This window comes from Rattus norvegicus, chromosome 10, assembly GCF_021556685.1.
Source record: "Rattus norvegicus strain SHRSP/BbbUtx chromosome 10, alternate assembly SHRSP_T2T, whole genome shotgun sequence".
Lineage (NCBI taxonomy): Eukaryota > Metazoa > Chordata > Mammalia > Rodentia > Muridae > Rattus > Rattus norvegicus.
In genome coordinates, this window is record NC_141543.1 from 7,797,236 (window position 1) to 7,821,758 (window position 24,523).

General features: G+C 41.3%; 1 protein-coding gene and 1 pseudogene across 1 annotated transcript in view; both read right to left on the bottom strand.

Annotated features, from left to right (window-relative positions):
• Window positions 1–24,523, bottom strand: part of Bmerb1 (bMERB domain containing 1) — a 166,756-nt gene that overhangs the window by 41,719 nt on the left and 100,514 nt on the right. The window lies entirely within an intron of this gene.
• The window catches only part of LOC148002740 (nuclear receptor coactivator 4 pseudogene), a 33,343-nt pseudogene continuing 28,050 nt past the window's right edge, over window positions 19,231–24,523 (bottom strand).

The following is a 24,523-nucleotide window of genomic DNA, read 5'->3' on the forward strand; positions in this document are numbered from 1 at the left end:
AAATTTTATTTTTATCACACAAATCCCAAGTTAAATAACATTGTGGGCTTGGTCTGGGAATGGTCAGGGAAGGAAGAGTCTCAGCTGCAAGATCCAAGATTTCCTCCCCACCCCACCTACTCCTGCAAAACTGGTGAACTGGGTCACTCTAGCTACAGGGTCTGGAAATTGCCCCCTCCAAAGCACATAGGGTCCCTCTCTGAACCCTCCAATTTGAAGCCTGCAAATTTCATTAGAGTTGCTACACTAACAGATGTAAAATTGCTTCTAATGATATTTTTTGGTTTTGGTTTTGTTCTTTGAAGCATGATTTCTCTGCATAGTCCTGGCTGTCCTGGAACTCTGTCTATAGTCCAGGCTGCCCTAGAACTCAGAGATTCCCCTGCCTCTGCCTCTCTGCCTCTCTGCCTCTCTGCCTCTCTGCCTCTCTGCCTCTCTCTGTCTCTCTGCCTCTCTCTGCCTCTCTGCCTCTCTCTGCCTCTCTGCCTCTCTCTGCCTCTCTGCCTCTCTCTGCCTCTCTGCCTCTCTCTCTGCCTCTGCCAAGTGTGGTGTTGTAATGGCCCAGGACTACAGAGGAAAGGTTGCAGAGACCTTCAGTTCTGGATACCTCAAATGAGGATGGGAGGAGTCAGTTCCCTCCTCCACCCTAACTTGGTGCTGTACAGTTGGCTGGCCACCATCAACCCATCAGTGTAGTAGAATTTATTACACTGACAGTTATCAAGCTTCACTCCTTGTTGGACCTTATAAGGTTCCCACATCATACAGCCCCTGAGTATGCAGATGAAGCATCTTCCAACACCCTGTCCTGGTCAATAATACACAGACAAATAAACCTTTCCTCCAGAGACCCTGCCCTCCACCCCAGGGGCATAATTACCCATTTTTCTCTTCTAATAAATGAACCAGTTCTCAGAAGCTATTCCGGTGTGTGTGTTCTTTCTGCACACTCATCACTAACCAAGATCCTGCTCGCATCCACCCACCCTGCTGAGCTTCCCTCTTTCCAGTTCTGCCTGGTGTGCAATGGGTCTGACAACCCCAAGGGAGAAGCAGACCAAGGATTGCACCTAAGTGCTGGGATTAAAGGCATGTGCCACTGCTGCCTGTCTGGCAGCTTCTAATAATGCATGTTAAGCTGGCCTCATGTTTATTCAGCACCATCACTAGTGGCCTTTTCTTTTGTGAAGAAGAGGTATCTTAGGGCTTGCTGAAACAGGAAGGAACAGCAGGTACCTTCTGCTGGTGTTCTGTAGAGTCCTGTGCCAACAAAGATATTAACTGGCTTGAGGCAGGGAGTAGTGTATGGGCCTGGGCTTGAATCACTTATCAGTTTCAGTGGTGTCACTACTGCACATATCAACTTGTCCCCTGTCTGGTGGCAGATACCTGTCATCTCAGCCTCTTACAAGAAGAGTGGATATTTGAAACAAGCCTAAGCTATGCAGCGAGTCATCTCAAAATTCCAAACCAAAGAAACCAAACAGACAAAAAGTTCCCAACATGTATAAATGAAATACTACTCATCAAAAAGAAAAAAAATGTGTATTGAAATAATTTAGACATTAAGTGAGGGAATCTGGTTCCTGAAGACCATACCATGTATAATTTCATTAGCAGGAAGTCTGGGGAAGGCATAATTATGGTGACAACAGATCAGGGGTTGCCAGAGGTACAAAAGAAATATGGATTAATAGAAATGTTCCTTATCATAAGCCAACTGTGGTAGCACACATCAATAATCTCAGCACTCTAGACTATGGCAGAGGAACATGAGTTCAAGGCCAGCCTGGGATACAGGAAACTTCTCAGAAAGCCAAAGGGAGTGAGAGATTGTTAGAAATATAACATTACTAGCAAGAATCAATAAGCAAGCAATGTAGGGGTCATCTCTTTAACGTGCTTTAAATCTCTCCAGCAATTGACAAGACGAGAAGCTAAGCATTGTGTGTGCAAAGATTCACTGCTGTGATGATGAAAATAGTTTCTGTTCCTCCCAGAACTGGCTATGATACTACACACACACACATACACACACACACACATGTACATGCACACACATACATACTTTGTTTTCATTAGTACTTTATACAGATGTTAGCAACTCATCCTAAGAACAAACCTTGCAAGTAGGGATTGTCATTTCCTTTCCAGACGAAGAGCTCACAGGCTTAGAGATGTTAAGTGGCCCAGAATCATACAGCTAGTTAAATGATACAGCCAGGATGCTGACAAACAGCCTGTCTTTGATACAACATGGAGCTTTGCTAAGATATTCAACTGACACAGGTTCAGCCTGACTCTCTTCATAACCCCCCACATTCTGCGGATGGCAGGCCTTGTTTGACTTAGAAAGCAGTTTGGAAATCATTTATTGGTATTTGCTGACAATCTTCACTAGGGTTGGAGAATTGTTCTTATGGTCAGAAGCATGCCTTTTCCACTGCTCCACATGGAAGAATTAGAATGGGCAGTTGTTCTTAGAGAAGTTTAATGAGGCCCTGCTCTGTCTCAGCCAGCCAGAGCCTCATGGGTGAGACTTTAACCACTTGGTCATGAATGAATGAATGTATTGTGGGTTCCAGCAATGGATGAAGCAGTAGCGTCCTGGCCAGACTGATCCTGTGGCAAGTCTCTGGCATTTTCTCTTTCAGGACACCATGTGTATCTCCTGGTATCAGGCTTGGCAGCAAATGTCTTCTCCTGCCATGACATTTTGTGGCACTCAGTGTGTCCCTGCCACCATCCTGAGCCCTCTCTCTTTGGGAAATTCCTGATGAGGACATTTTCTCCACCTACCCTCATCTTAATGAGTCTATAGCACTTTCCATGATTCATATCTAGTTAGCCTCTGCTTTTTTTTAGTTCTGGACAGATCTCTGTGAGATGTTAGAAGAGACTTTGCAAAATTCTGGTTAAGAAAACTTGGTGTGTCCTGGGTGTTGGATTTTTGACAGACCACCACAACATTTATCCAGGGTCTAGTACACTGATACCCAAGCAAATTTTCTGAATTGTTAGCTTTAGGGATATCTCTGGAGGTAAATCTAATATTCTGGTTCTGGTAATGTGTGCTTCTGGTGACCCTTGGAAGAAGCTGGATGCAGAACAGCTCTCCACATCTAGGGAGGATGAAGGATGCATCAGCTCCCTTTGACCCCTTTTGGTTAGGGATCTTGTTTATTTTTTTTCTGTCAGTCTCTTTGTCACATTCTGTCTGCATTTTCAATGTCAAGTCTTACTTTTGCTTTTTCTGATCATCGTCTGTGTCTTCTTTGTCCTGCACTCTGATAGAATCAGAGCAATCCACCACCCAATCCCCTCTTGAACTTGTTCTTCATCATTTTAAGGATTGTTAAAAGAGAATTTCTCACTCTGGTGACAAGGTCTATTCTGGCAAACTCAAGACCTTCTGCCATCTTAAATGGCCCACCTCTAAGACAGATTGGCCCATGGAAGAACATTCAATTTAACTGTGATTTACTCCACATAAGCTATTATCTTTGGATGGCAAGGACATTGCAACCAAGCCCCCTATATTGTGGCTTGGTGATACCTTGTGGAAGAGCTAGCTAAATGCCTCAAACCCCTCTTGTTACAGTCCAGTGGGACCCCTTGAGTCTTATCAGACCTAAGTCTCAGAGGACCAGGAAATTTCTGTCCCCCACTTCATGTACAAGGTTCCTACCTAACCCCCCTGCCCTGCCTGACTTTCTGTGTTACCTACAGATCTTTTCCTGCATCACCTTATCCCCTTATCTATCTCCACCTCTAATCCCCTCCTAAGTCCCCTCATACAAAGTCTGATTCCAGATATCAAGGAAACCACAAAGAAGGAACCTTCACTTCTAGTAGAGTCACCACCTTACATCTATGTCAAACCTAGTCTATGGGGCCCCAAGATGGGGGCCAAATTGTGGCCCCTTTCATGGTCTATACCCCACTCTTGACCAGTAACTTCTATAACTGGAAAACTCACAATATTTCTTTCTCAGAGAAACCCAGTATTTAATTCCTCTCTTGGAGACTATTTTCTATTTCCATCAGTCAACTTGGGATGATTATCAACAACTTTTGCAGACCCTCTTTACCTTAGAGAAATGAAAACACATCATTGGGGAAGTCAGGAAACTGGTTAGTCAACAAATCCTGAGAGGATTGAGACTGTTTTGCTATTCAAGCACCCAGATTGGGACCCTGACACACCAGCAGGTATGCAGTCCCTTGAGGGCTTTCACCAGAATCTCTTGGGATGTTTCTAAGTGGCTGCCAGCTGGCTTACAAATTTGTCAAAATGTAGTCAGGTTATTCTGAGACCCAAGGAATCTCCCTGGAATGCCTCCTGGAAGCCTATTAGACTTATATCTTGATAGATCCAGAAGCAAAAGAAAATAGGAGGGTCACAAATATTACCTTTGTGGTCCAGTCTGCCCCTAATATACAAAAGAAACTTCTGAGGAGGGGACTTTGAAGGAGAAAACATGTCTAAATTGATTGAGGTTGTAGCCCAAGTTTTTAATAACTGGGACACCCCTGATGATTGGTAGATGAAACATGACTTGAGCTATTGTGGCTGCCTTCCAGAAACTAGAGGGTCCACTCCCAGGTTCAGATTTCAAAGGCAATACACAATTGATAAAGGCCAAGAGAAGCCTGTCACTGGGTACCTATAAATAAACCAATGTGCCAAATGCAAAGAATTAAGGCATTAAAGGGAGAATGACTTAAATGACCCCGCTCTAGCAAGACCAAGGTCCCAGGTTTGGATGAGAATTGAGTAGGTCAAGGTTGGATAACTCCCCTCTTTCAGCCCATGGTAATCTTGAAAGTAGACAGGAAACCAGTTGACTTTCTGGTAGACATGGGAGGCCACTATTCAGTGGTCAAGGAACCCTGGCAATGAGATGCACCTTGATGCAAGGTTCTAAACAATACCCTTGGACAACAAAACACCATGTGACTCTCAGAAAGGTACTGTTATACATTCTTTTCTGTTTATTCTTGAATGCTCCTGCTCCCTCATAGGGAGATACTTATTACACAAACTTCTTGCTTAAATTGCCTTTCATGATGAGGACATTAATGTAAGATTTAAACATAGGGGCTGCCGCCGCGGAGAGCTCGTAGGCAGCACCCCACGAGCAAACTTGAGCCTTGGGACCACAGGTAAGACCAACTTTTCTGCTGCAAGAGACCTGCCTGGTGAACTCAGGACACACAGAGGCAAAATTCCTCTAGGACTGGGCACTTCCTGTGTTTACCAGGAGTCCCAAACCCGCGGATCCCTGCCTGCAGCAGCTCTCTGCTCCCAAACCACTTGGGAGAGAGACCTCACCGCCTGGACAGGTGGGCACTCCAGAGACTGCAGAGCGGAAGAGACCACATATACTGCCCACCCCTGCTCACATCCCTGGCCCAAGAGGAAACTGTATACGGCCTCTGGGGTCCCGTAGAGGAGGGCCCAGGAGCGGCAGATCTGCTGCGTCTGAGACACCGTCAGAACCTGAAGGGACTGACCAGATAAACACTTCTCTGCATCCAAAACCCGTGGGAGGGAGAGCTAAACCTTCAGAGCGGCAGACACGCCTGGGAAACCAGAAGAGACTGCACTCTGCACACATCTCTGACGCCAGAGGAAAACACCAAACACCATCTGGAACCTTGGTGCACAGAAGCTCCCAGAAGGGGTGGCACAGATCTTCCTGGTTGCTGCCGCTGCGGAGAGCTCATAAGCAACACCCCATGAGCAAACTTGAGCCTTGGAACCACAGGTAAGACCAACTTTTCCCCTGCAAGAAACCTGCCTGGTGAACTCAAGACACAGGCCCACAGGAACAGCTGAAGACCTGTAGATAGGAAAAACTACACACCCGAAAGCAGAACACTCTGTTCCCATAACTGGCTGAAAGAAAACAGGAAAATAGACCTACAGCACTCCTGACACACAGGCTTATAGGACAGTATAGCCACTGTCAGAAATAGCAGAACAAAGTAACACTAGAGATAATCTGATGGCGAGAGGCAAGCGCAGGAACCCAAGCAACAGAAACCAAGACTACATGGCATCATCGGAGCCCAATTCTCCCACCAAAGCAAACACGGAATATCCAAACACACCAGAAAAGCAAGATCTATTTCAAAATCATATTTGATCATGATGATGGAGCACTTCAAGAAAGACATGAAGAACTCCCTTAGAGAAACACAGGAAAACATAAATAAACAAGTAGAAGCCTACAGAGAGGAATCGCAAAAATCCCTGAAAGAATTCCAGGAAAACACAATCAAACCGTTAAAAATTGAAATAGAAGCAATCAAGAAAGAACACATGGAAACAACCCTGGATATAGAAAACCAAAAGAAGAGACAAGGAGCTGTAGATACGAGCTTCACCAACAGAATACAAGAGATGGAAGAGAGAATCTCAGGAGCAGAAGATTCCATAGAAATCATTGACTCAACTGTCAAAGATAATGTAAAGCAGAAAAGGCTACTGGTCCAAAACATACAGGAAATCCAGGACTCAATGAGAAGATCAAACCTAAGGATAATAGGTATAGAAGAGAGTGAAGACTCCCAGCTCAAAGGACCAGTAAATATCTTCAACAAAATCATAGAAGAAAACTTCCCTAACCTAAAAAAAGAGATACCCATAGGCATACAAGAAGCCTACAGAACTCCAAATAGATTGGACCAGAAAAGAAACACCTCCCGTCACATAATAGTCAAAACACCAAATGCACAAAATAAAGAAAGAATATTAAAAGCAGTAAGGGAAAAAGGTCAAGTAACATATAAAGGCAGACCTATCAGAATCACACCGGACTTTTCGCCAGACACTATGAAAGCCAGAAGATACTGGACAGATATCATACAGATCCTAAGAGAACACAAATGCCAGCCCAGGTTGCTGTATCCTGCAAAACTCTCAATTAACATACATGGAGAAACCAAGATATTCCATGAAAAAACCAAATTTACACAATATCTTTCTACAAATCCAGCACTACAAAGGATAATAAATGGTAAAGCCCAACATAAGGAGGCAAGCTATACCCTAGAAGAAGCAAGAAACTAATCGTCTTGGCAAGAAAACAAAGAGAAGAAAAGCACACAAACATAATCTCATATCCAAATATGAATATAACAGGAAGCAATTATCACTATTCCCTAATATCTCTCAACATCAATGGCCTCAACTCCCCAATAAAAAGACATAGATTAACAAACTGGATACGCAACGAGGACCCTGCCATTCTGCTGCCTACAGGAAACACAGCTCAGAGACAAAGACAGACACTACCTCAGAGTGAAAGGCTGGAAAACAACTTTCCAAGCAAATGGTCGGAAGAAGCAAGCTGGATCTAATATCAAATAAAATCAATTTTCAACTAAAAGTCAAAAAAGATAAGGAAGGACACTTCATATTCATCAAAGGAAAAATCCACCAAGATGAACTCTCAATCCTAAATGTCTATGCCCCAAATACAAGGGCACCTACATACGTAAAAGAAACCTTACTAAAGCTCAAAACACACATTGCACCTCACACAATAATAGTAGGAGATTTCAACACCCCACTCTCATCAATGGACAGATCATGGAAACAGAAATTAAACAGAGACGTAGACAGACTAAGAGAAGTCATGAACCAAATGGACCTAACAGATATTTATAGAACATTCTATCCTAAAGCAAAAGGATATACATTCTTCTCAGCTCCTCATGGTACTTTCTGCAAAATTGACCGTATAATTGGTCAAAAAACGGGCCTCAGCAGGTACACAAAGATAGAAATAATGCCATGCATGCTATCAGACCAACACGGCCTAAAACTGGTCTTCAATAACAATAAGGGAAGAATGCCCACATATACTTGGAAATTGAACAATGCTCTACTCAATGATAACCTGGTCAAGGAAGAAATAAAGAAAGAAATTAAAGACTTTTTAGAATTTAATGAAAATGAAGGTACAACATACCCAAACTTATGGGACACAATGAAAGCTGTGCTTAGAGGAAAACTCATAGCTCTGAGTGCCTGCAGAAAGAAACAGGAAAGAGCATATGTCAGCAGCTTGACAGCACACCTAAAAGCTCTAGAACAAAAAGAAGCAAATATACCCAGGAGGAGTAGAAGGCAGGAAATATCAAACTCAGAGCTGAAATTAACCAAGTAGAAACAAAAAGGACCATAGAAAGAATCAACAGAACCAAAAGTTGGTTCCTTGAGAAAGTCAACAAGATAGATTAAACCCTTAGCCAGACTAATGAGAGGACACAGAGAGTGTATCCAAATTAACAAAATCAGAAATGAAAAGGGAGACATAACTACAGATTCAGAGGAAATTCAAAAAATCATCAGATCTTACTATAAAAGCCTATATTCGACAAAACTTGAAAATCTGCAGGAAATGGACAATTTCCTAGACAGATACCAGGTACCGAAGTTAAATCAGGAACAGATAAACCAGTTAAACAACCCCATAACTCCTAAGGAAATAGAAGCAGTCATTAAAGGTCTCCCAACCAATAAGATCCCAGGTCCAGATGGGTTTAGTGCAGAATTCTATAAGACCTTCATAGAAGTCCTCGTATCAATACTATCCAAACTATTCCACAAAATTGAAACAGATGGAGCACTACCGAATTCCTTCTATGAAGCCACAATTACTCTTATACCTAAACCACACAAAGACCCAACAAAGAAAGAGAACTTCAGACCAATTTCCCTTATGAATATCGATGCAAAAATACTCAATAAAATTCTGGCAAACCGAATCCAAGAGCACATCAAAACAATCATCCACCATGATCAAGTAGGCTTCATCCCAGGCATGCAGGGATGGTTTAATATACGGAAAACCATCAACGTGATCCATTATATAAACAAACTGAAAGAACAAAACCACATGATCATTCCATTAGATGCTGAGAAAGCATTTGACAAAATTCAACACCCCTTCATGATAAAAGTCCTGGAAAGAATAGGAATTCAAGGCCCATACATAAACATAATAAAAGCCATATACAGCAAACCAGTTGCTAACATTAAACTAAATGGAGAGAAACTTGAAGCAATCCCACTAAAATCAGGGACTAGACAAGGCTGCCCACTCTCTCCCTACTTATTCAATATAGTTCTTGAAGTTCTAGCCAGAGCAATCAGACAACAAAAGGAGGTCAAGGGGATACAGATTGGTAAAGAAGAAGTCAAAATATCACTATTTGCACATGATATGATAGTATATTTAAGTGATCCCAAAAGTTCCACCAGAGAACTCCTAAAGCTGATAAACAACTTCAGCAAAGGGGCTGGGTATAAAATTAAGTCAAATAAATCAGTAGCCTTCCTCTACACAAAAGAGAAACAAATTTGGGAAAGAAATTAGGGAAACGGCACCCTTCATAATAGACCCAAATAATATAAAGTACCACAGTGTGACTTTAACCAAGCAAGTAAAAGATCTGTACAATAAGAACTTCAAGACTCTGAAGAAAGAAATTGAAGAAGACCTCAGAAGATGGAAAGATCTTCCATGCTCATAGATTGGCAGGATTAATATAGTAAAAATGGCCATTTTACCAAAAGCAATCTACAGATTCAATGCACTCCCCATCAAAATACCAATCCAATTCTTCAAAGAGTTAGACAGAACAATTTACAAATTCATCTGGAATAACAAAAAACCTAGGATAGCTAAAACTATCCTCAACAATAAGAGGACTTCAGGGGGAATCACTATCCCTGAACTCAAGCAGTATTACAGAGCAATAGTGATAAAAAAAACTGCATGGTATTGGTACAGAGACAGACAGATAGACCAATGGAACAGAATTGAAGACCCAGAAATGAACCCACACACCTATGGGCACTTGATTTTTGACAAAGGAGCCAAAACCATCGAATGGAATAAAGATAGCATTTTCAGCAAATGGTGCTGGTTCAACTGGAGGTCAACATGTAGAAGAATGCAGATTGATCCATGCTTATCACCCTGTACAAAGCTTAAGTCCAAGTGGATCAAGGACCTCCACATAAAACCAGATACACTCAAACTAATAGAAGAAAAACTAGGGAAGCATCTGGAACACATGGGCACTGGAAAAAATTTCCTAAACAAAACACCAATGGCTTACGCTCTAAGATCAAGAATCGACAAATGGGATCTCATAAAACTGCAAAGCTTCTGTAAGGCAAAGGACACTGTGGTTAGGACAAAACGGCAACCAACAGATTGGGAAAAGATCTTTACCAATCCTACAACAGATAGAGGCCTTATATCCAAAATATACAAAGAACTCAAGAAGTTAGACCGCGGGGAGACAAATAACCCTATTAAAAAATGGGGTTCAGAGATAAACAAAGAATTCACAGCTGAGGAATGCCGAATGGCCGAGAAACACCTAAAGAAATGTTCAACATCTTTAGTCATAAGGGAAATGCAAATCAAAACAACCCTGAGATATCACCTCACACCAGTGAGAATGGCTAAGATCAAAAACTCAGGTGACAGCAGATGCTGACAAGGATGCGGAGAAAGAGGAACACTCCTCCATTGTTGGTGGGATTGTAGACTGGTACAACCATTCTGGAAATCAGTCCGGAGGTTCCTCAGAAAATTGGACTTCGAACTGCCTGAGGATCCGGCTATACCTCTCTTGGGAATATACCCAAATGATGCCCCAACATATAAAAAAGACACGTGCTCCACTATGTTCATCGAAGCCTTATTTATAATAGCCAGAAGCTGGAAAGAACCCAGATGCCCTTCAACAGAGGAATGGATACAGAAAGTGTGGTACATCTACACAATGGAATATTACTCAGCTATGAAAAACAATGACTTTATGAAATTCGTAGGCAAATGGTTGGAACTGGAAAATATCATCCTGAGTGAGCTAACCCAATCACAGAAAAACACACATCGTATGCACTCATTGATAAGTGGCTATTAGCCCAAATGCTTGAATTACCCTAGATGCCTAGAACAAATGAAACTCAAGACGGATGATCAAAATGTGAATGCTTCACTCCTTCTTTAAAAGGGGAAGAAGAATACCCTTGGCAGGGAATAGACAAGGCAAAGATTAAAACAGACACAGAAGGAACACCCATTCAGAGCCTGCCCCACATGTGGCCCATACATATACAGCCATCCAATTAGACAAGATGGATGAAGCAAAGAAGTGCAGGCTGACAGGAACCGGATGTAGATCTCTCCTGAGAGACACAGCCAGAATACAGCAAACACAGAGGCGAATGCCAGCAGCAAACCACTGAACTGAGAACAGGACCCCCGTTGAAGGAATCAGAGAAAGAACTGGAAGAGCTTGAAGGGGCTCGAGACCCCATATGTACAACAATGCCAAGCAACCAGAGCTTCCAGGGACTAAGCCACTACCTAAAGACTATACATGGACTGACCCTGGACTCTGACCTCATAGGTAGCAATGAATAGCCTAGTAAGAGCACCAGTGGAAGGGGAAGCCCTTGGTCCTGCCAAGACTGAACCCTCAGTGAACGTGATTGTTGGGGGGAGGGCGGTAATGGGGGGAGGATGGGGAGGGGAACACCCATAAAAAAGGGGACAGGGAGGGATTAGGGGGATGTTTGCCCGGAAACCGGGAAAGGGAATAACACTCGAAATGTATATAAAAAATACTCAAGTTAATAAACAAACAAACAAACAACAAACAAACAAACAAAACGTGTGTGGGTTGCACGGCACAATTCTCCTTTTTGACCGTATCTTCTCATAAGGTGGTGATGTGTCTTAGTTTCTCCCACACTCCTTTCCCCATCACTGGAGTGGGCAGACTCTTATTCAGTATTCACTAAATAACTGATGTTTACCCAGTATATTGACTTCGAAGTCGAAAAGTTTCCTGAGTTATCCCGACTTCACTGATACAATTTACTTGTAGAACATTCTGGGATTTCTCTATTTATTCAGTGAAGAATCATTTTGTTTTGCTTTGTTTTTCTCTACATTAATCTACAAGCTAAGGCTTTTGCTGCAATAAATGTGAAAATGTCAGCCTTTCTTCCCCCCCCCCCAAAAAAAGAGATTTAAACATAGAGCAGGTGAGAGCAGCCAGGGACAGGGTCCTTCAGGTTTTCACCTGTGCCCGGAGCTAAGGCTGTCCCAAAGCCCTCCATAGCCAAATCCTGTCTAGAGGGAGCTGGTTTTTCTGGAGGGCTCTCACTCTTATGATTATAGGCTCACAGGTCCATATAAGAAACAAGCTCCAGTCAGAGATGGCAAGACCAACTAACACCAGATATAACCAGATGGCAAGAGGTAAGAGCAAAAACCTAAGCAACAGAAACCAAAGCTACTTGGCATCATCAGAATCAAGGTCTCCCACTACAGCAAGTCCTAGATACTCCAACACACTGGAAAAGCAAGATTTGGATTTAAAAATCACACCTCATGATGATGACAGAGAACTTTAAGAAGGCTATATATAACTCCCTTAAAGAAATACAAAAGAACACAGGTAAACAACTAGAAGTCTTTAAATAGGAAACACAAAAATCCCTTAAATAATTAAAGAAAAACACAATCAAACAGGTGAAGGAATAGAACAAAATCATCCAGGATCTAAAAATGGAAAGAGAAATAATAAAGAAATAACAAAGAGAGACAACCTCGGAGGTAAAATACCTAGGAAAGAGAACATGAGTCCTAGATTCAAGCATCACCAACAGAATACAAGAATAGAAGAATCTCAAGGGCACAAACATTGACACAATAGTCAAAGAAAATGCAAAATGCAAAAAGTTCCTAACCCAAAACATCCAGGGAATCCAGGACTCAATGAGAAGACCAAACCTAAGGATAATAGGTATAGAAGAGAGTGAAGACTCCCAACTTAAAGGACCAGTAAATATCTTCAACAAAATCATAGAAGAAAACTTCCCTAACCTAAAGCAAGAGATGCCCATAAACATACAGGAAATCTATAGAACTCCAAATAGACCGGACCAGAAAAGAAATCTCTCCCATCATATAATCAAAACACCAAATGCACAAAACAAATTAAAAATATTAAAAGCAGTAAGGGGAAAATGTCAAGTAACATATAAAGGCAGACCTATCAGAATTACACCAGACTTCTCAACAGACACTATGAAAGTTAGATCCTGGGAAGATGTTACACAGACCCTAAGAAAACACAAATGCCAGTCCAGGATACTGAATCCACCAAAACTCTCAATTACCATAGATGGAGAAACCAAGATATCTCATGACAAAACCAATTTTACACAATATATTTCCACAAGTCCAGCTCTACAAAGGATAATAGATAGAAAATCCAACAGAAAGAGGGAAATTACATCCTAGAAAAAGCAAGAAATTAATGTTCTTTCAACTGACCCAAAAGAAGATAACCCCACAAACATAATTCCCCCTCTAACAACAAAAATAAGAGGAAACAGCAATCATTGGTTCCTAATATCTCTCAGCTTCAAAGGACTCAAGTCCCCAATAAAGAGACATAGACTAAAAGACTGGATGTGTAAACAGGACTCAGAATTTTGCTGCATATGGGAAACATATCTCAGTGACAAAGACAGACATTTCCTCAGAGTAAAAGGCTAGGAAAAAATTTTCCAAGCAAATAGTCACAAGAAACAAACTGGAGTAGCCATTCTACTATCAAATAAAATCTTCTGTTAACCAAAAGTTATCAAAAAAAGATAAGGAAGGACACTTCATATTTGTCAAAGAAAAAAAATCTCCCAAGATGAATTCTCAATCTATGCTCCAAATGCAAGGATACCCACATTTATATAAGAAACATTATTAAATCTCCAAGCACGCATTGCTCCACACACAATAATAGTAGGAGATTTCAACACTCCACTCACCTCAATTCTGATCATGGAAACAGAAACTAAACAGAGACACAGTGAAATTGACAGAAGTTATGAACTAAATGGATTTAACAGATATCTATAGAACATTTCATCCTAAAACAAAATAATATACCTTCTTCTCAGCACCTCATGGTACCTTCTCCAAAATTGACCATATAATCAGTCACAAAACAGGCTTCAACAAATACAAGATTGAAATGATCCCCTGCATCCTAACAGATCACCATGGACTAAGGCTGATGTTCAATAACAACAAAAACAGCAGAAAGCCCACATATACATGGAAACTAAACAATGCTCTACTCAATGATAAAATAATGGTCAAAGAAGAAATAGAGAAATAAAAGACTTTTTAGAATTTAATGAAAATGAAGGAACAATATACCAAAACTTATGGAACATGGTGAACGCAGCGCTAAGAGGAAAACTTAAAGCTCTGAGTGCCTCCAAAATGAAACTGGAGAGAGCATACACTGGCAGCTTGAGAGCCCTCCTGAAAGTTCTAGAAAAAAAGAAGCAAATACACTCAAGAAGAGTATACGGCAGAAAATAATCAACCTCAGAGATGAAATCAACCAAGTAGAAACAAAAAGAACTATACAAAGAATCAACAAAACCAGGAGCTGCTTCTTTGAGAAAATCAACAAGAAAGTCAACCCTTAGCCAGACTAACCAGAAGGCACAGAGATATTATCCAAATTAACAAAATCAGAAATGAAAAGGGAGACATAACAACAGAAACAGAGGAATTTTGAAAAATTATCAGATCCAACTATATTCAACATAACTGAAAAATCTGGATGAAATGGATAATTTTCTAGACAGATATCAGGTACCAAAGCAAAATGAGGATCATATAAACATTAACATTAAACAGTCCCACAACCCCCAGAGAAATAGAAGCAGTTGTTAAAATTCAACCAAAAAACAAAACAAAACAAAAACAAACAAACAAACAAAAAAATCAGATGGGTATAGTGCAGAATTCTGTCAGACCTTCAAAGAATACCTAATACCAATACTCTTCAAACTATACCACAAAATAGAAACAGAACTTAAACTACCCAATTTGTTCTTTGAAGCCACAATTATGCTTATACCTAAAACACACAAGACCCTGCAAAAAAAGAGAACTTAAGATCAATTTCCCTATGAATATTAATGTGAAAATGCTCAATAAAATTCTTGCAAACAGAATCCAAGAACTCACAAAAATGATATTCACCATGATCAAGTAGGCTTCATCCCAGGGATGAAGGGATGGTTCAATATATGGAAATCCATCAATGTAGTCCACTATATAAACAAACTAAAACACACCCACCCACACACACACACACACACACACACACACACACACACACACACACACACACACACAAGCATTTGACAAAATTCAACACCCCTTCAGTATAAAAGTCTTGGAAAAATCAGTAATTCCAGGCCCATACCTAAATGTAAAGCAGTATACAGCAAACCAGTAGCCAATATCAAAGTAAATGGAGAGAAACATGAAGCAATTCCATTAAAATCAGGGACTAGACAAGGCTGCCCACTCTTTCCCTTCCTATTCAATATAGTACTTTTTCTGTTGCCACAAAGCATTTTTCCCTAAAGGAACAAGAATCTGTTAGGCTTGAATTGAACCTCTTCCAGGATCTCGAGACTCACGGAAGCAGTGATCAATGCAAAAGCAAGAGTTTAATCATTCTAACATGTTGGGGCTATCCCACCTCAAGGGGAGACGACCTTGAGCAGACTCAAAAAGGGAGTTATATACTTTGAAAACAATTGGGGCAGAATTTGCACAATGGTAACTAGGCAGGGTACTATTGGTGGGGCAAAGTGACCTTCAAACTGACTCGTGGCCAGCAGACTGTTCCAGGACTTTCTGAGGGGTTTGGATGGGGAGTTACAGGTGGCTTTTTTCAACAGTTTGGCTTGTAGCTATTCCAGGAACTAAACTAGCTCTACTCATCCTGGAAGGGAGGGGTCTTTTTTTTTTTGGTTCTTTTTTTCGGAGCTGGGGAGGGAGGGGTCTTTTTGTGCTCAGAGGTTTGTGGTAGAATTTTCCCACTGGCCTCAGATTGACCCCAACTCTGACTCTTTCACCACAACCTGAAGTGTATGTTAAATTGGAAGATCTAGAAACTAATCGATAGAAAGAGCCCAATGTTCATTTAATATTAGGCCAGAATATGGTTGTGGCTCTCCAGAAAATGAATAAAGTCCCACATGTCTACCACTCTGATGCATTCAACCAGGACAGCATTCTGAAGACCACTAGACAAATGAACCCACTAAGAGGAGACATCTCAAAAGGAAGTAGGCCAGACTCTTGGGAAAACATCAAGACTTTAACTTCTCAAGCCAAAACTTTGGGGAAACAACAAGGACACAATACTGTAGACCCAAAAGAATGATGCTATTATGTTAGATGGCTATATTAATTCTCAGCATGCCAATGCAGAATCCAAATGCCTTTTGTTAAGGAGGATAAAAGGCACACCTGTAATAGGACACAATATGATTGTTTTTAGAGTTTTTATTGCCATTTCCAGGAATACAAAGAGAAGTCTCAGAGATGGCCTATACAATTAGTAAAACTACTAATATTACAGCAAAAACATTAACAGAAATTAATTGAGACATGGCAGAATTGAGAATCACAGTTTAAAAAATAGAACCATTATAAATTGTTTGTTGCTCAAGCATAATCTTGTGCTCATAGGTAAGCACTGGGGGAAACCAGGAATGTTAAACACACAGGGAATGAAGGTGATTTATAGTCTGGTGACCTTTGCAGTTTCTGTGTGGCTGAGTCTACACCAGATCCTTCCCCAGACCTTTATCAGGAATTGTTCTTTTCATTATATAGAACTTATTTTTATAGAAGCTATCACATGCACTTTACAAAGAATTTCAATGTAGTCATGTCTTAGGCTTTACGCTGTACACAGATTAAGTTAATTTCACCAAATTGTGCTGTGCTGTTTAAGCCTAAATATAAACAACTTGGGCTCAGACTCTTGTCTTGAAATTTGAACCAGTACTTGCTCCTGAATCATGTTGAACTGAACCAACTTCTTATCTCTCACCTTTCTGGCCTTGGTGGTTGCAGAGACCCCACATGGGGAAGCATGGAAAGGGTTGGAGGAAGGGTACCTGGAAGGAGCTGGAGGGAGGAAAAAGTGGTGAAAGTGATATACTTCTATTTCAATTAGAATGTATTTAAGAGGCTGGAGAGATAGCTCAGCTGTTAAGAGCATGCGTTGCTCTTGCAAAGAATCTAGGTCCAATTCTCAGCTCCTGTTCTTCTGACGTCCACAGGGGCCAAACACATGTGTACTACAAATACATACATGTGTGCTATAAATATGCACAGATGTGCTGTAAATACATACATGTGTGCTGTGTCTACACACATGTAAGCAAAACACTCACACATTAAGTAAACAAGTCCAATAAAAAGTTACTGTGGAAACAAATTGCAAAGAGCAAGTCTGAAAGGAGGCAGGGACCAGTAGCCAATCAGGTCAGGATATAGACATTATTATGATTTGAATATGGCTTGATTAATGAAAGTTCATGCCCTAGAAACTTGATCCCCCTAATTTAAAGAACTAAAAGGGAGTGCAACTCTGAAGAGGTAGAACCTAAAGGTAGCTAATAGAAATGACTCTGATTGGAAAGGATTAATGCTAAGTCTTAGGGAGTGGGTTGGGCCTCCTGGTAATGGTTGGTTTGAAGGCTGAGCTGGGCTTCTCCAGTGTCATCCTCTTACCATGTGACTCTAGAACTGTCTCACACATTTGTACCATGTGATGCCATATGCCATGTAGTGATGCCATGAGAGGGGGCCCTCAACAGATACCTATTTTGTGCCCAACTACACGAATCATGAAACAAATAAACCTCTTTAAAAATATACATATCATTCAGTATTGGGTATTTTGTTATAAGAACACAAACCAGATGAGGACAGATAACTGCCTGTTTCTGTAGCTTTAACAATACTCACATCTTTGTCTATGTTCAAAAAAGCTTGGGATGTAATTCTATATTTGTTTTGATATATCATTGTCTTAGTATTGTCTTTTGTGGTCTTAACAACCTGCAAAATTATCTGTTTGTCAGAAGAATGCCTTGGCAGACTTCTGAGTGCCTTGTTAGGTCCTGGTTGCACTTTTCTCTTTTTCCTAATGGAAGAAGCAATTTTTATACATCCTAACTCCTAGAAGTCATTCTGAAATCCTGACCTATGGGGAGCAGTCTACTGTGTTTCCTCAGTAGCCAGCAGGACAACTTGCATACAAAAACACTCTGTGAGTGCTCAGAGAACTTACTGGAACCTGGTGGAGCTGTGTTACTGCTGAGGTAGTTTGTACTTTTCATTTCATTTCATTTCATTTCTTTTCTTTCTTTTTTTAAAAAAGTATGGAATAGAGTTTATTCAGGGCAAGGGGAGGGGAGTCAAGAGGGTAGTAGAGGTGTGTGGGGGGGAGAGGAGAAGTAGAGGAGTAGAGGCTGGCCATGAGCATGTGGAGAGAGAGATAGGGGAAGGGAATGGGGAGAGAGTGGAAGTAAGAAGAGAAGAAGAGCAGGCATTTGTATTTTCAAGATTTAAGAACACTTGTAAAAATTTTAATTCATTAATGAAGGAACCAGTATTATTGTCAGAGCTCAGTCAGCAGCACTGAAGAGCTGGGCTTATAGGTGGACATCATGAAGCTCTTAGCATAAGATATATAGTTACATACAAAATTGGTTAACATTTGGCAGGGCAAATCACAACCTAAGGGTTGGTTCTCAACCTGTGGCTCACAATCCATTTGGTGAAGTGGGAGTTGAATGACCCTTTCAAAGGGTCATCGAAGACCATCTATGTTACAATTTATAACCATAGCAAAATTATAGCTATAAAGTAGCAACGAAAATAATTTTATGATTGGGTGGTTACCACAACATGAGAAACTTTATTAAATGATCTAATAAAATAGTTAGCAATGAGGTTAAATGTTTGTGCTTTCATGGGCAGACCTGAAAGCACTCAAAAGGATATGGAGAAGTATGTTTGTCTAATCATCTCCTTAATTCCAACAGTGGGGTTCAGTGGGGTTTTGTTGTTGTTGTTTTGTTTTTCTCTAAAAGCACAGGTGGGATGTGGTAGCAAATGTTTATAATTCCATCATTTGAAATTCCATTCTGAGGCCAGCCAGGGCTATATGTAAATCCTGTCTCATAAATAAATAAATAAATAAATAAATAAATAAATAAATAAATAAATAAATAAATAAATAAATAAATAGTATAACATAGGATTGTGGCTTCTTAGAAACACATTAGATGGAAATCTTCCCGGCACCTTCTTCATACTCTGCATCAGCAACAACTGTGCTGCTACTTATTGAATAGTTACGTCCTAGGATAATGTTTTTGGTTATTGCAGTAGGTATTGAACCGAGGACCTTGAGCAGGCTAGAGAAGCGTTCCAACACAGAGTGTTTGTGCTTTTTGTTTTGAAGTCTCATTAAGTTGCCAGGTTGGTCTTGACCTCATTCTAGCCTCTGAGTAACTGGAACTCCAAATCTACTCCATGAGATGTAGAGGGCACAAAGTCCTCAGGCTCCCAGATAAGCACTAGAGAAGTCAAGGATGTTAAAGTGTACAAGCTTGTGTCTTCAATAGAATGGATGTGTACCTGTTTTCCACACAGAAGGCTGGGAATGGGTGTTATTAGCCTGGCAATCTTTTGCTATTATGTAGGGCCAGGCCACACCTGATTCCCCAGACTATTACGTTTGCTTTTCAGTCAATAAAACCCATCATTAAGGGAGATGTCATGTGTATGTCATAGTCTGCTGATATCTATGTTATCTTTGTCAGAGACCATGCCAGACCCTAGGTTCTTAAGCTGTAGAACCCACCTTCATGATAAATGTCACATGTACTTTGCAAAAGAGTTTCCTTGTAGTCACATGGGATTGTATACATGGGATTATGCTAATTGTTATCAGGAAACTTTTTTTCAAAATTGTGCTGTACTTAAATATGTATAAAATAAACTGCCTGGAGTCAGACTCTAGACGTTTGAACCAGCTGGCCTAACTATATCATGCTAGCCTTGGCATATGTGGAGTTCAGAGGTTGACTTTGAGTATCTTTCTCTATTGCTCTCCATTTCAACTGTTGTCAAGACTGTTCTCACTAAATCTAGAACTGGTGGCCAGCGAGCCCAGGGAATCTGTGTGCTTCTGTTCTGTTGGGGCTACAGGTGCTTGCTTCCACAATCAGCTTTTATGTGACTGCTAGAATCTGAACTCTGTTTGCCACAGCAAGCATTTTATCCTGAGTCATCTCCCTGGCCCACTGTGACCCTCTTAATCAGACCAACTGTGCCAACCTGTAAATACCCCTTAGGATCAGTCCTGCTGGAATTTTCTCCATGAGAATGGGATGGGAAATAGGGAGTAGCTACTAGAAAGTTCCAGATGCCAGGGACCCAAGAGGTTCCCAGGACCCAACAGGGATGACATTAGCTGAAGTTCCCAACAAAGCAGAAAGAGAACCTGTAGAGACCATATATAGTAGAAAGGCATAATCCCAAGTGGAGGGGTGGGGCCACCCGCCCATCTCAAAAATATTAATTTAGAATTTCTTCTGTCAAAAGGAAATACAGGGACAAAGAGTGGTGCAGAAACTGAAGGAAAGGCCATCCAGATACTGCCCTACCTGGGGATCCATCCCATCTGCAGACACTAATCCTAGACACTATTGCTGATGCCAAAAAGTGCATGCTGACAGGAGCCTGATATAGTTCTCTCCTGAGAGAGTCAGCCACAGACTGACAAAAACAGGGGCAGATGTTCCCAGCCAACCATTGGACTAAGAACGGGGTCCCCAATGGAGGAGTTAGGGGAAGGACTGAAGGGATTTGCAACACCATAGGAAGAACAACAATATCAACAAACCAGACACCCCAGAGCTCCCAGGGACTAAACCACCAACCAAAGAGTGCACATGGGAGGACCCATGGCTCTATCTGCATATGTAGCAGAGGATTGCTCCATCTGGCATCAATGGGAGGGGAGGCCCTTGGTCCTCTGGAAGCTCAATGCTAGTGCAGTAAGTGGAAGTGGGTGGGTGGGTGGGTGGGTGTGGGAGCATCCTCATAGAAGCAGGGGGAGGGGGATGAGATAGGGGTTTCTGGAGGGGAAACTGGGAAAGGAAATAACATTTGAAATGTAAAGAAAGAAAATATCCAATAAAAGAAAGAAAAAATGGGGTACACCTCTAAACAGAAAATTCTCAACAGAGGAATCGTGAATGACTGAGAAGCCCTTACAGTAATGTTCAAAGTCCTTAGTGATCAGGGAAATGCAAAATAAAACAACTCTGAGATTCTATCTACTGGTGGGTTAGAATGGCTAAAATTAACAACTCAAGTGATAGCATACTCCACTGGGGATGTGGAGCAAGGGGAACACTCCTCCATTGCTGGTGGGAGTGCAAACTTGTACAATCACTTTGGAAATCAATTTGGTAGTTTTCCAGAAAACCGAGAATAATTCTACCTCAAGACACAGCTATAACATTCCTGGGCATATTCCAAAAAGGTGTCTATCATCCCACAAATACACTTCCTCTACTATGTTCATAGCAGCTTTGTTCATAATAGCAGAAATTGGAAACAGCCTAGATATTCTTCAACTGAAGAATGGGTAAAGAAAATGTGATACATCTACACAATGGAATACTATTCAGCTATTAAAAACAAAAACATCACCTGGAGAAATGGCTTAGCAGTTAAGAATGCTAACTGCTCTTCCAAAGGTTCATTCCAAAAGGTTCTATGTTCATTTCTCAGAACCTACAGGATGGTTCATAAACATCTGTAATGGGATCCAATGACCTCTTCCAATATGTCTGAGGACAGCTATAGTGTACTTATATAAATAAAATAAATAAATCTTTAAAAAAGAACCCCAAAGACACCATGCAGGCAAATGGATGGAACCTGAGACTATCATCCTGAGTAAGGTAACCCAGTCCCCAAAGGACATGCATTGTATGTACTCACTTATAAGTGGATGTTAGCTATAAAATACAGGTGCCATGCTACACTCCACAGACTCAAAGAAGATGAGCAAGAAGTAATGTCCAAACAAGAAGGCTTGAATCTCATTTAGAAGGGGGAATAAAATGGCCATAAGAGGCAGATGGAGGGAAGGAACTGGATGGGAGAGGGGACAGTGAGGGGTTTCATGGGGATTCTGGAAAAGGTATGGGGAGGGACAAGAGAAATGGCTAAATAGTTAGGAGAATGAATGAAAATCTGCAACTGATGGGGAATAGGGAAGGGGGGCATCTCTAGGATGTGACAGAGGCCCGGGATAGGGGAAGTAGCCAAGAATCAATGGGGATGTGACTTAACTGTGATTCACAGCACTGCAGATATGGAACCTGAAGAGGCCACCTCCTGTAGCCAAGCAGGAACCCCAGTGGAACCACAAAACTTTTGACCCAAAATTTATCCTGTCTACAAGAAATCCAGGGATGGAGGATGGCCAACCAATAACTGGCTCAACTTAAGATCCATTCCATGAGTAAACAATGATCTCTGACACTAATACTGATACTCTGTTATGTTTGCATACAGGAACCTAGCATGGCTGTCCTCTGAGAACCTCCACCCAGAAGCTAGCTCAGACAGATGCAGACACCCACAGCCAAACAGTGGAAAGAGCTTGGGGACTCTTTTGGAAGAGTAGGAAGAAGGATTCTAGGCCCTAGGAGGATAAGAACGCCACAGGAAGACCAAAAGAGTCAACCAACCAGGATTCTTGGGGCTCTTAAGAGATTAACCACCAACCAAAGAGTATACACAGACTGGACCTAGGCCTCTCTGTATATATGTAGCAGATATGCAGCTTGGTCTTGTGGGTCCTGAACAAATGGAGTGGGGGCTATTCCAAAAGCTGTTGCTTATCCATGGTATATGTTCTAGCTGGACTGCACTGACTGGCCTCAATTTGAAAGAATACACCTAGCTCCTCAGAGGCTTGATATGCCTATGTGGGAATATACCGGGGGCAGGGGCACTTTACCAACTCTCTCAGAGGAGAAGAGCAGAGGGAAAATATTGTGTGAGGGGGTTACTGGGATGGAGGTCAAAGCACAGGATGTAAAGTGAATAATAATTTTTTTAAAGTTCAAAATTCAAAGTCTCTTCTGAGATTCATGCAATCTCTTAACTGTAATACCATATAAAATCAAAATCAAAAGGCAGATCACATACTTCCAACATATCATGGCACAGGATATACATTAACACCCCAAAATGTCATAGTGAAAAAATACTGGACCAAAGCAAGACCCATTGGGCAAACTCCAACTTTGAATCTCCACATCTGATGTCCAACTCCTTCCAGCTATGATGACTGCAACATACTTCTTGATCTTGGGCTGGTTCTGTTAGAGTTTTTCTCCATAGGTATCCCATGGCTCTAGCATCTTTAACATCGTAGGTTCTCCTGTTTTTGCACAAAGTGCGTTTCTAGTAGACTGAGTACTCCTCAGTACATCATTTGCTTGTGAGATGTGCTGTGTGCGTGCCTGATGCTGATGCATGGCTGTATATTATTTCCACATAAAACTAGGCCACAAAACAATTCGTGCTTTCTACCTCTAATAAGATTTGAGTTGCTTCTGGGTTTGCTTTGAGTGCTCTATTGCAAATGAGGCTCTTATGAGCATTGTGAAGTCTTTATCTACTGCTCACATGTAAGGAATTTTGTCCTCTCCCATGTGTTTTTCTACCTTTATTTCTTGATGTGATATGGCAAGATGTGTTTCAAAGCCACAACAACAAAATCAAAGTATAGAGTTTGGGATGTAACTCAGTGACCACTCACCTAGCATGGTCAAGATCCTAGTTCAAAGACTGGAGAGTTGTTTTGGTGGGTTTATGGATGGGAAGCAGGTCTTACTAAATAGACCTAGCTAATCTCCAACTCACCATCATCTTGCTTCTGCCTCTCAAATACTGTGCTAACAGATGTGTACCAACACACCAAGTTCCTAGACAATTTTTGTGTATGAGATGTTTGACCCTTCGACCTTGTGCTGCATCCCACCATGTGCCACTGCTCCAGGCCTGAGCTCTTTTCATCTGACCTAAACCCACACCACAATCCCTAAAAAATTCAGAAATTCCCCAGGGGAGTTAGGCATGAGGGAAACAATATACTCCTGTTATCCCAGCACTCAGGAAGTTGGAACAGGAGGACCAAGTGTTTGAGGCCATCCTGCGCTACATAAGAAGATCCTACCTTAAAACAAACAAAATGAGAACAGAAATCTAGTCATCTTGTGATCTGTCTTCCCTCCTCACTCTTAGTCCTCTATCCATTCCTGTTCTCTCCAGACCTCTTCCTCAGCTCCCTTACAGCTCCTCCAATTCTTTCATCTTTTGTCCAAATGAGATGCTTTTTAGATCACCTTCATGTGGGGCAAGTGGACTGTGCCACCAGACAGAAGGACTGGTATGGTTGAGTGAGCTCAGATTTCATGAATCTCAGAATTGTGGATGGTAGGAGTGGAGCCACTCATTGCCTACCTCTACCTGCTTGGGAA